The following is a 13005-nucleotide window of genomic DNA, read 5'->3' on the forward strand; positions in this document are numbered from 1 at the left end:
CCACCGTTCCATAAATAATTTAATTAGCTCAGGACAAACAGCACAAATAGCAGAACAAAGCTTTTGAGTAAAAAACTCTTCAGTGTTTGATAAAAAACACCCAACACCCAATTAGTCAAAAGCAGTTTGAATTTAGAGCTGCTTAAACATGTAACACAGAAAATGTGATTTATTTTGCTAACTGTGTATGCTGCCAATGTTTTTATATTGGTAAAACAAACTAAGAGAGAGAATAAGTGCACAGTGTTCTGACATTCGTAGAAATGTCCTTACAAATGCTTTGGTCAAGCATGTAGCAACAGTTGGTGCCCAGCATAAATTCCAGTTTAGAATTTTTAAAGTAGTGTTTAAAAGTAAAATTGGGGGTGATTTAATAAATAAAACGGAGTTGGCCGAATATAAATGGATTAATTGTTTTTAGAGCTGATCACATGCCAGGTTTGAATGCGAATAATAGTATAAAATCTATTTTAAAAGATAGACATAAAATATAAGCCTCAATGAGGCTCAGTTTTAAGGAAACTTACCAGATGTGGGGCACTTTAAGGCTGTAATTGCTGCTATTATTAAGTTTGTACTTTGACTGGTTGTGTTGTTGTATATATGCTTGTGCTCTGGTAGGACAATTTTATCAAACACTGAAGAGTTTTTTACTCAAGCTTTGTTCTGCTATTTGTGCTGTTTATGTCCTGAGCTAATTAAATTATTTATCAAACGGTGGATTTGGACTGTTTTTTCCTGGAATTCTGACTGCTTTTCATCCAAGTGCTTTGATTTGCTGAAGACCTGTTACTTTGTAAAGTACATTTCCCTTAAGAGCAAAAAGAGATCACAGGGGGCTGGTTTCTCCCTCTTTCTCCAGATCCATAAAAATACTCCCCACTGGTACAGCTATAGGGTTAAGATCTCAGCTGAGGGGCAAAGCCAAAATCTCTAGCATCCTCTGTCCAACCAGTGCTTTGTGTCCCTGTCCAAGTAGCTGACACACACACACACACACACACACACACACACACACACACACACACACACACACCTGGGGAAGGCTGGCACAGGTTTACTAACTATGCCCCCTTCTGCCCAGACTATAAGGTAGTTATCACTGCCAACAGAACATATCAGCTACTATAAGCCCCCTTAAAAAGGGTTTCCAATCTTACTGTGTAGTGTTACTAATAATCCAAATGGTAGTTTTGACCAAGAAGCACCCAGTACACAAACACAGCAACTTTAGGGTACACAATCACAGGAAGCATTTACAGGAAGCATTTAAAACAACATTGCAGGACAGTCACAAATAAATACAGAAAATATCTAATCTTTACTATATTCATAACTATATATATATACAAGAAATCACTGTACTCTAGTCACTTACTATTAGCAAGGCAAGTGCAGATGGTGATGAGTGGATGCTCTTGCTAGGTTCAAGACAAAATACAAAATATCCACAGTCTCTCTCTGAGAGAGTTCTTAAATTAATATCCAATATTACTGCTGGGTTAGCTTGGGATGGCATCACTTTTTGTCACCTGACTTTCAGTTCCTAAGCTAAACATCTCATTGTCCAATATTTAACATTTCTCTGTGAAAATATATAGCCTTCAGGTGTTTGCAAATGCTAGAAGGCATAAAACAATAAAACACAAAACAATGCAGAAGGCACCCTAGTTCTAGACATCATGTCTTCTTGCTGCATTGAAACTAACTTGTATAACACAATTGTAAAATAATTTAATTTCAACCTATTTTCTAGAATTTTGCAAGTTAACTCTGTTGTTCCAATTTCTGCTATTAAAACATACATTTGTACAGGTATATAGTTTATATACATTTCTGTTCTTTTCCAGTAGGGTACACTATGGACACATCCTTGAAGCTCAGTACTGTACAAACCCTGTTCAACACACACTTCTATACCAATAGTTTAACATACACATAACATATTGTTCTGTATAAATCATATCAATATTCACAAATGATACAGAATTATTTACAAAATTCCAGATAGCTGGGCTGGCAGTGTGACCCCCCGAAAACTCAAGCTAGTTTTTCAAGTGCCCCTTGATAAATGTTGCTTGAGAGGGTTGAGTCTATCTATAAATACCTTACCTGATTCCCTGTCTTGAGATCCCACTGGGGTGCTGCACTGTCATATCGCATGCTTGCAATCCTAAGCTCCACCTTAATAACTTGGCATTTTGGTGGCTGGCTCAATGTAGCCATGTTAAGGGATTGTGGTCTGTAACTACAGTGAATTTCCTTCCATATAGATAAGGCTGAAGTTTCTGTAGTGCCCACACTATGGCTAAGCATTCCTTTTCTACAACTGCACAGTATTCCTCCCTGGGTTGGAGTCTACGACTGAGATGTACTACTGAGTGCCTTTTTCCCTCTGAGGAAACCTGCCTAAGTACAGCCCCACCCCATGGTTTGAAGCATACACCTACACAACAAATTATTTGCTGTAATCTGGACTGGCTAACACAGGGGGACCTCCCAAAACCCCTTTAAGCTTCTGGAATGCCTGCTCACATGCTGGGGTCCACACTACCTTATCTGGCCTGTTTTTCCATGTTATTTCTGTGAGGGGAGCAGCTATGGTACTATAATTGGGGACAAACTTTCTGTAGTACCTTGCTATCCTTAAGAATGCCCTCACCTGTTTTTTGGTAACCAGGGCAAGGCATGCCTGAATGGCTTCCAATCTGGCAGGTTCAAGCCTGATCTTATCACTCCCCACTATATGTCCCAGGTAGGAGACCTCTGCTATACCCACCTGACATTTTCTGGGCTTAATGGTCAACCATGCCCTTTGTAGTCTGCCCAGCACCTCCCTGACATGCTGAAGGTGCTCTTGCCAGGAATGACTGTAGATGGCAATACCATCTAGGTAAGCAAGGTCAAAATCTCCTGCTAGGCTATGATCTACCATCCTCTGGAAAGTCGCTGGGGCATTTTTCATCCCAAAAGGCATTTTTGTGAACTCATACAAGCCGAAATGTGTCATCCATGTAAGCAAGGGCAAACCCCTCCTGCTCTTGCTTTGATATGATCTACCAGCCTCTGGAAAGATGCTGGGGCATTCTTCATCCCAAAAGGAATCGTTGTGAACTCATACAAGCCAAAAGGAGTCACAAAGGCGGACTTTTCTCTAGCACTGGGAGTCTGGGGCACCTGCAGTAACCCTTAAGATCAAAAGTGGTAACATACTTAGCCCCACCCAGCTGCTCTAGGGCTTTATTTGTCCTAGATGTGGGGTAAGCATCTGACTCTGTGTGACTATTTAATTTCCTGTAGTCCACACAGAACCTGGTGCTGCCATCCTTCTTTGGTACCAGCACCACTGGGAGTCCCAGGGACTGCTGGACTCCTGAATTACCTCTAGTTCCAACATTTGCTGTATCTCCTCCCTCAGAGTATGTATGACTTTCTCAGGCACCTTATAAAGGGCCTGTTTAATAGGCCTTTGGGGCCCTGTATCTGCATGGTGCTGCACCAGCTGGGTGCACCCTGGTTTCCCAGTGAACATGTCAACAAACTCCTGCAACACTGCTCGGATTTCTCGAACCACGGTAGGAGATAGCTGCTGGGACACTGCTACTCCTACCACTGAGGTGTCTATCAGAGCTTCACTAAGGAGGTCACCAGATCCCCTTCAGACTCCTCCTGCCATCCACTGCAAATACTCAGCACAAGGGCCTCCCTAGAGTAAGGTTTCATCATGTTAACATGGTACAATTTGTGCCCTTGCCTCCTGTGTAGCAGTTCTACCATGTAGTTAACCCCACTGACCTTCCTTACCCCCTTGTAGGATACCTCCCAAGCTACCTGCAGCTTGTTGTGTCTGACAGGAATGAGAACCATTACCTGCTGCCTTACAGCACACTCTCTAGCTCGAGCATTCCTGCCATACCAGACCTTTTTCTGCTGTTGGGCTTCTGCCAGGTTCCCCTGGGCTAAGCTCAAGAGTTCGCGGAGCCTTGTCCTGAGGTTTAGGACATATGCCACGACAGACTCCTTGTGGGATTCACACACATCCTCCCACTCATCTTGAATCAAATCTAGAGGTCCCCTCACACTATACCCATACATCAACTCAAAGGGTGAAAAACCTGTGTATTCTTGGGGAACCTCTCTGTAAGCAAACAGATGGGGCAAATATTTGTCCCACCCTCTCAAACTGGTCTGCAAATGCTTGTAGCATCGTCCTGAGTGTAGTGTTTAACCTCTCAACAAGAATATTAGTCTGGGGATGGTAGGGGTGGTCTTTAGGTGCTTCACCCCAAATTACTTCCACAGACCAGCCAGCAGGTCTGACATGAAATTGGCTCGTTTGACACTCAGTATTTCTTTTGGAAAACCGACCCTGCTGAAAATCTCTAACAAAGCATTTGTCACCTTTTCTGCCTCAATGAAAAACAGAGCCACTGCTTCAGGGCATCTGTAGCATAATCTACTACCACTAGGATATACTTTTTCCCTGTGGAACTTGGGGTACTCAGAGGCCCCACAATATCCATAGCTACCCTCTGAAATGGCTCCTCAATCAGAGGCAAAGAAGCCTTCACCTTGTCTCCTGCCTTGCCTACCTTTTGGCACTGCCCACAGGTCCTGCAGTACCCTGTTACAGCTCTAGAAATCCCAGGCCAATAGAAGTTCTGCATAATATGTCTCTTTGTAGGTTTTATGCCCATATGACCTGCAAAAGGAATATCATGGGCTATGGCTAGAAATGCCAGACAGTAGGCTCTGGGCACTACCAACTGTTGTATTCCCTCACCCTCTAGCCCTCCCTCAGGGAATCACTCTCCATACATTAACCCTTTTTCCCAGTATACAGATTCCCCCTTCCCTTGAGAATTAGGTGCCTCCCTAGCTACCTCCCTCAGGCTTTGTAATGTAGGGTCTGAGAGCTGAGCCTGTCTCAACTCTTTGTAACCCTTCCACAGGAAGTCTGGCATTCTCTGACAATGGTGCCTCACTGTCAGCCCGGGTACTACTACTCACCTGTGCCCTTGCAGTCACTCTCTACACGGGAACATCAGTACCCACAAGCATCTGTGGCTCACCTTCAGTCTCATTGCTATAGGGTAGCTCCCTCCCTGAAGTAACCACCTCACCCAGTCCTGGCTGCAAGTTTGCAGTCTGTCGGAGTCTCCCCCAGGCAAACAGACCCACATGCTCGTCTCCAAGCCTTACTGTGTGTAACTGCATGCACACATGGTACTGCATTATCAAAATCATTCTCTATTAGTGCATCTGCAGGGATATCTTCAAACACACCTACTTGCTGGCTTCCTTTTCCACCCTCCCAGTCAATGTGAACCCTAGCCAAAGGTATTTGGAATGGGGTCCCTCCTAAGGCTCTGACTGAAGTAGACTGCCCAAGCAAGTAGTGTTCTCTGTAACCACTTCAGGCTTCACAATAGTTAGGTCAGAGGCTGTCTCTCTCTTTAGCAGTGGCCTCTTTCCCATCCACTAAGACAGGATATAATTTCTGGTGGTAGTCTGGTACCCTTGTTGTCTCGAGACAACTTACTGCTAGGATTTTGTCATTCCTACTTAGTGGCTCTCCCACCTTGCCTCCATGGGCATCTATATGCTACATAGCCCCACTGGTTGCATTTAAACATTTAACCCTTGGTCCTGGATGTGTACCTGGACTAGTGGCTTCCCCTGCTACTGGCGGACTCTGTTGGGGCAGTCTGGGCTGCTCACCATGGGTTCCCTTAGACCCATGAGCAGCACTGGGTGTCCCTTTCCTGTGGAGTGATGCCCTGCTTGCTAGGTATAGGTCTCCCTTCTTCCCCAACTCATCTGCAGTATTGTATTGTCTATCAGCTAACCAGATTCTCATGTCCTCAGGCATAGTGCTAAGGGCTTGTTCCCTCACCAAATGGTCTGGCAGCCCTTCAAAAGTGGCGACCTGACATCCACTCATTCACCTATAAAAATCAGTGCTTAGTTCAGCAATATATTCACAACATTATAATTTAAGCAATCAGTATCAGACAATTTAGAAATAGCATTTAGAGCTTTACCATGAGTAAGGGGGTCAGGAACCGCACCTAGAGCTCTTGGTCAACTTTATACTGTTTACATACCCTCTCAAATATATGAATGAAACTATAAAAAATATCCCCCTTTTTAAATTGTGGAGGAAATTTACTGACCTTTGTTGCTTCTGGGGTTCGGTTACTCCCTTCGCAATTACCTCCATGACTCTGGCAGACAGTCAGCATCTCCTTTTCATGTTGCCTCTGCCTTGCCTTCTCCTCAGTCTCTAGACATCTCAGTTTCTCATTTTCCTCAGCCTCTAAACGTATGTCTCTCTGGTACTGCTATTTCCAAACGGTTGGCCTCCAGCTAAATTCTCTAACTACAGAAAGATTTTTAAGTCCTCTGTGGAAAGGTTGAGCTGTCCATTTTCTGAGAGTTGTACATCTCCAACGCCAGCCTGGTTGTCCTCCTGACTACTGGTCTGCGATGCAGCTGTGCCAAAGCTACAATCATTTCTGACTTAGTCAGGGTGGCATGCACCAGTCCTTTAGCCTGGCACATCTCAGCCAACTAGCTCTTTGTCAGCTTGCCATACTCCTCTGCTGACATGCTTGCCTGCTCTCCCTGACTAAGCTAACAAAAAAAATAAAACAATTGTGATGTGAAACTCTGAATGTTCACTGCATGGTTGACAGAGTACAAACACCTTCTGTAAGCACTGTACACAGGCTACAGGAATTCAATATCCACACCACTACAAACATGTGATCTGGATATCCCACCACTGCCAACCAATTAATATGTGATGTGGATATTCCACCACTGTCCACAAATTAATATGGGATGCCCCAGCACTGGCCCAGTAATCAAGGAGCCTCAATCCTCACCATTGGCAAAAGCTAGGGGATGTACACATTGGGAGGATGACAAGTGCACACACACTGAAGTATGATTTCCCTTAAGAGCACACATAGATCATAGTCAGTCTGGGGCTGGTTTCTCCCTCTTTCTCCAGATCCCCAATAAGACTCCCCACTGGCACAGCTATAGGGTTAAGATCTCAGCTGAGGGGCCAAGCCAAGACCTCCAGCACCCTCTCTGCCCAACCAGTGCTTTGTGTCCCTGCCCAAGCAGCTAATGCACACAAACGTTTTCAGATTTGTTTTACACACACACACACACACACACACACACACACACACACACACACACACACACACACACACACCTGGGGAAGGCTGGCACAGGTTTACTAGCTATGCCCCCTTCTGCCCAGACTATAAGGTAGTTTTCACTGTCACCAGAACCCCTACTTACCATCTACTATAAGGCCCTTACAAAGGGTGTCCAATCCTACTGTGTAATGTTACTAATAACCCAAATGGTAGTTTTGACCAAGTGCCAGGCTATTAGGAATGGCCTGTACACTGTTGCCAAATACATACTGCAAGTACACTAAGAGTAAAATGTCTCATAAATATCAGCCACAAAGATGGGTTTAAATATATTTAAGAATAAATAATAAAAGAACAAGACAATACTCAGTACACAAACACAGCAACTTTAGAGTCAAAATCACAGGAAGTATTTAAAACAACATTGCAGGACAGTCTCAAATAAATACAGAAAACATCTAAACTAATCTTTACTATACTCCTAACTATATCTAAAAGAAATCACTGCAGCCTAGTTATTTGCTATTAGCAGGGCAAGTGTAGATGGTGATAATAAGTGGATGTTCTTGCTAGGTCCAAGATAAAATACAAAATGCACAGTCTTTCTCTGAGAGTGTTCTTAAATTAATATCTAATATTACTGCAGGGTTATCTTGGATGACATCACTTTTTGTCACCTGACTTTCAGTTCCCAAGCTAAACCCCTCAGTGTCCAACATTTAACATCTCTCTGTGAAAATACAAATTCTTCAGATGTTTGCAAATGCTAGAAGACATAAAATAATAAAACACTTACAAAACAATGCAGAAGGCACCCTAGTTCTAGACATCCTGTCGCTTTGCTGCATTGAAAGTAACTTTTATAACACAATCGTAAAATAATTAAAATTTCAACTAATTTTCTTGAAGTTTTGCAAGTTAACTCTATATTTTCCAGTTTCTACTATTAAAACATACATTTTCACCAATATATAGTTTATATACATTTCTGCTCTTATCCAGTAGGGTACACTATGGGCAGATCCTTGAAGCTCAGTACTGTGCATACCCTGTTCAATATACACTTCTGTCCCAGTAGTTTAATATACACAACATACAGTTCTGTATAAATATCCACAAATAACAGAATTACTTACACAATTTCAGATAGCTGGGCTGGCAGCGTGACAGAGGGGATCAGTACTGGTACATTGTCCAAGGCATTCTGGTGCTTCTTCAGGAAATTCCTCAAGAACCAGTGTAATTTCTTCATGTACAGCCTGGCCTTTATTACCATAAGGCTCAAGGGCATGTTGTCCAGCACCTTCAGGAACATGCAGAAGGTTGTGTGTCCTCTTGGCTATGTGGGTAAAGAAAAGTGCCAAGTGGAGGATTCTCTCCAGAGGGAAGAGAGACAGCCCCCTTAAATCTGTGTTCGACATGTCCCCTTGAGATTTTTGAGGTTGTCTGTGCGAGACCAGAGTTTGGGAAATTAAAGAACAACCTGAGGTAGTTGAGGCAATAGAAAATGTACTGCAAGGCCCTCTGCACCTCTTCTAGATTGGGTGCTTGAATCAAGCAAATCAGTTAGAAAAGGGTAGCTGTAAATCCCCATGGTCTTGAGGTAGCCAGACCCAGGGGCTGTGTACTTGATGAAGGATGAGTATGGAAGAAAAACAAATAAGGAGGCAAACTGGCAGTGCTCCTGCCTCATCCTAAAATGATGAATTTGTCTGTGTTTCTTGAGGAAAATAATATGCTGGTTCTAACTGCCTTTAAAAACTGGACCCAATATTGAGTACTTTATACAAACAAAAAAAAACATGAATTGGAGTCTCAAAAATTATAATCTATCCCAGAAAAAGTACAGTTGTGTACAGTTACCATAAATGTAGATGTTCGAATGTACTGACTGTTGCAGACATCACCTGTGGGTTTATCCCTGCTGTGGTAGCCCTCGACTGGAACGAATACCAGAGTCAAAGTTCTGTGTCAGCTGCTGTTGCTTACTGGCTGACGTCAGGTCATCAGTGCCATAAAGGAAGGCAGCCGACACCATTACATCTGTTTTTCTTGTCCGAACCGGTCAGAGGCCCAAGTAGATATAGTGAAGAGGTCCTGGTGGCTAAAAGCCACCGTAAGAAACTTATGTCCCCCTAAAGAAAGAAGCTATAAGGGGGAAGGAGGGTGGGAAACTAGGACAGCAACAGTGAATACACTCGAACATCTACAATTATGGTAAGTGCACACAACTGTACTATGTTCTTCGTGTTTCACTGTTGCAGTCATTACCTGTGGGAGGATTCCCAAAGCTGAGGAGAGGGGAGTAGGATTAGTAAGAGACCTAGGAATGGGTCAGCATGCCCTGCAGAACTGCAGAGGCATACGCTGCCCTAGCCTTAGAAAATAGAGGTAGCTGGTAATGCTTGGTAAAGGTATAGGCAGCAGTCCATGTGGTAGCTTCCAGGATGTCCTTGGTGGGAACTCCCTGAGGAATGCTGTGGAAGTGGAGGCTGATCTCGTGGAATGGGTTTGAATAGACTTGGGGGGGAGGGTTCCCATGCAAATTGTAACAGAAATAGATACAGTGTGACATCCATTTGAAAATGGTTTGTTTGGAGATGGGCTTCCCCTCTGCCCCTGGGGCAAAGCTGACAAGTAGTTAGTCTGTTTTTCTGAAGGGTTTAGTACGGTCCAGGTAGTATCTGAGCTGTCTGTGCACATCCAGTGAGTGCAGAATTATTTCCCCCTTGTTTTGAGGGTTAGGAAAGAAGGTGAGCAGATATATGGCCTGGCTGAGAGTTACATTAGATACCACCTTGGACATAAAGGAGGGATTAGTCCTCAGGGAGACCCTGTCTGCATGGAAGATGATGAAGGGCTCAATGGCCATAACAGCCTTCTTCTTTTGGCTTTTCCCGGTTAGGGGTCGCCACAGCAGATCACCTGTCCGCTCATGATTGGCAGTGGAGTTTTACGGTGTTGAATTGCCAGCCCGGCACCCAACCTTCCACAGAAGGCACACACACACCTGGGGCCAATTTAGTGTCCAATCCACCTACAGCATGTCTTTGGGATGTGGGAGGAAACCGGAGCACCCGGAGGAAACCCACGTGACCACAGGGAGGACATGCAGACTTCACACAGAAGGCACCCCAGCTGAGGATCGAACCGGAGAACCTCTTGCTGTGAGGCAGCAACGCTAACCGTTGCACCACTGTGGCCGCCCAATGGCCATCAGAGCCTGAAGTTCTGAAACCATTCTGGCTGAAGTGATAGCTAGGGGAAAAGCAGTCTTCCAGAAGAGGTATCTTAGTTCTGCTGAAGCAACAGGTTCAAAGGGTGGTAAAGTTAGTTTTTCCAAAACATAATTCAGGTCCCAGGCTGGAGTGGGTGGCCTTCTGGGAGGTCTAATATTAGAAGCCCCTCTGAGGAATTGTTTAATCAAAGGATGGGGAAACAGGGGCTGTTCTGTATCAAAATGAGCTGAAAAGACTGAGGTGTAGATTTTAATAGAGAAGTAGAGGCCACTTAAGTAGCTCTGCTAGGTAATCCAGGATAAAAGGGATGGAAGGTTGTGAGGTATTGCCCCCCCTCTGGACTGGCTCCAAGAGCAGAATCTTTTCCATATTCCTGCATAAGATTTTCTAGTGCTGGGCCTTCTGGCCTCTGTGATAATGTCTAGGACCGGTTTGCTTAACAGGGGACTCTTGTTTGCCTTTAGAGTATTAGCCATGCCGATAGTTTGAGAGTCTGCAAGTCTGGGTGCAGCACCCCCCCCCCACACCGAGTTAAGAGGTCTGAGATCAGGGGAAGCTGCCTGGGAGGCTGTAAGGTCAGGCTGCGCAGTAACTGGTACCAATGCTGTCTGGGCCAATCTGGAGGAATGAGGATGGCCTTTGGTCTCTCCTTCCTTATTTTGATCAGCACCCTGGGGATGAGAGGCAGAGGAGGGAATGCATACACAAAGAGGGTGTTTCAGGGGAAGGTCGAGGCACCCACCTTCCATGCTAGGGGGTGATACTCCCTGCTACAGAATTTCTTCAGCTGATGGTTGGTACGCAAAGCAAAGAGATCCACCTCTGTAGTCCCCTACGCCTGAGTGATTTGTAAAAAGATTTTTTTGTGGAGCTGCCATTCATGGGGGTCCAGCTCAAGTGGTCTGCCAGGGTGTTGTTGATACCTGGTAGGTATTGGACTATCAAGTGTAGCCCCATGGAAGAGGCTGCCAGCCAGATGTTCATGGCTAACCTGCACAGAGGGTAAGATTCGGTACCTCCTTGTTTGTTGATGTACCACATTACTGTGGTGTCTGTTTGGAAAAGGAGAACCTCTGGCTTGAGATGGGGTTTGAAGGATGTCAGAGCCTTTTGTACTGCCATCATTTCCTTCTGGTTGATGTGTAAGGGAAGGTGCTAGGCATGCCAAAGACCTTGGGTGCACTTGTCTTCTACATGAGTGCCCCAAGCTATGTCTGAAGTATCGGTGGTAATGGTCTACCCGGTTGGGAGGAGGGTGAAGGTAAGATCCTTGTTCTGGGCACAGGCCCCTGGCCCACCAGAGAAACTCAGCCCTTATGCAGGGGATCAGAGGTAGAGAGGTCTCTAGAGACAGAGTGCTGACACCAGAGGTTCTTTAGGTACCACTGAATTTTTCTCATGTGAAGCCTGATCATAGGAATTAGAAGGATGCAAGATGCCATGTACCCCAAGGCTTGCAGGAACTTCCTTGCAGTGAGGTGACTTCTGGAAGCCACCTGGGTAAAATAGATGGCAGGACGCTCTGTTTTTCTGGGGATAGGAAGGCCATTTGAGATGCTATGTCCAACAGTGCCCCCAAGAAAATGATCTTCCTGGAGAGTGCTTGCCTTGAATTCTTCTCGTTGATGGTGTACCCTAAGGAGGTTAGGAGGGTTTTGACAAAGAGGAGGTCCTTGAGGAGCTTTTCTCTGGAATCTGCCTGAAAGAGGTAGTCGTCCAGATAAGGGTAAATTTGTATATTTCTGTCTGCAAAAGGCTATGGTCAGGGCTAAGCATTTGGTGAATACCCTGGGAGCAGTAGACAAGCCAAAGGGTAGCACAGAAAACTGAAAGTGTTGTGAGCCTGCTCTGAAGCGAAGGAATTTTCTGCAGGATTCCCTTATGGGGATGTGGAGGCAGGCATCTTTTAGATCTACAGTAACTAACCAGGCATTTTTGTCAGCATAGGCAGCAGCTGCTGCAGTAAGCATTTTGAATTTGGGGACCACCAGGAAGGTGTTCAGAATGGATATATCCAGGATGGGGCATCAAGTTCCCTCTTTTCCGGGAACAAGGAATAGTCTGGAATAAAAGCCTTTGCCTGTTTGATCTGAGGGGACAGGTTCTACTGCCCCTTGGGATAGGAGAGTTTGGACTTGTTTCAATGCCTCTGCCCACTAATTTGGAGGCAAGTCTGGGAACCCTCCTGGAATTGGGAGCTCGTTGAAGGAGAATTTTCTATCCCTGAGAAATGATCTTTAAGACCCATTGGTCATTTGTTACAGAAAGCCAATTCTCTTTGCAGAGGGAGAGCCTTCCTCCTAGTTTTTGGTGAGTGAAAACAGGGCAGAATGGGGAGTGGGACACAAAGAGTTTTTGCCATAGAGGGCTGGCTTACAACTCCCTGCCTCAGGAGTGGAAGTTGTCCACTTTTTGGTTCTCTGCTGTCCATGGGATAGGAGTCTGGGTGGTCTGTCCCTGCAGGGCTTACCTTGCCCCTGTCTGCTAGGTACAGGAAAGGATCAGTGTTTTGAGGGGAAAATTCCTGCTGAACCTAGGAGGTTGTACCTGAAGGAAATCTTTTACTGTTTGCATAGATTTTGCTTCGT

General features: G+C 44.9%; 1 protein-coding gene across 1 annotated transcript in view; it reads right to left on the reverse strand.

The window, feature by feature from the left end:
* The window catches only part of DEAF1 (DEAF1 transcription factor), a 992297-nt gene that overhangs the window by 113198 nt on the left and 866094 nt on the right, over nucleotides 1-13005 (reverse strand). The window lies entirely within an intron of this gene.

The sequence above is a fragment of the Protopterus annectens genome, chromosome 17.part0 (genome assembly GCF_019279795.1).
Source record: "Protopterus annectens isolate FY-2018-M chromosome 17.part0, PAN1.0, whole genome shotgun sequence".
Lineage (NCBI taxonomy): Eukaryota > Metazoa > Chordata > Ceratodontiformes > Protopteridae > Protopterus > Protopterus annectens.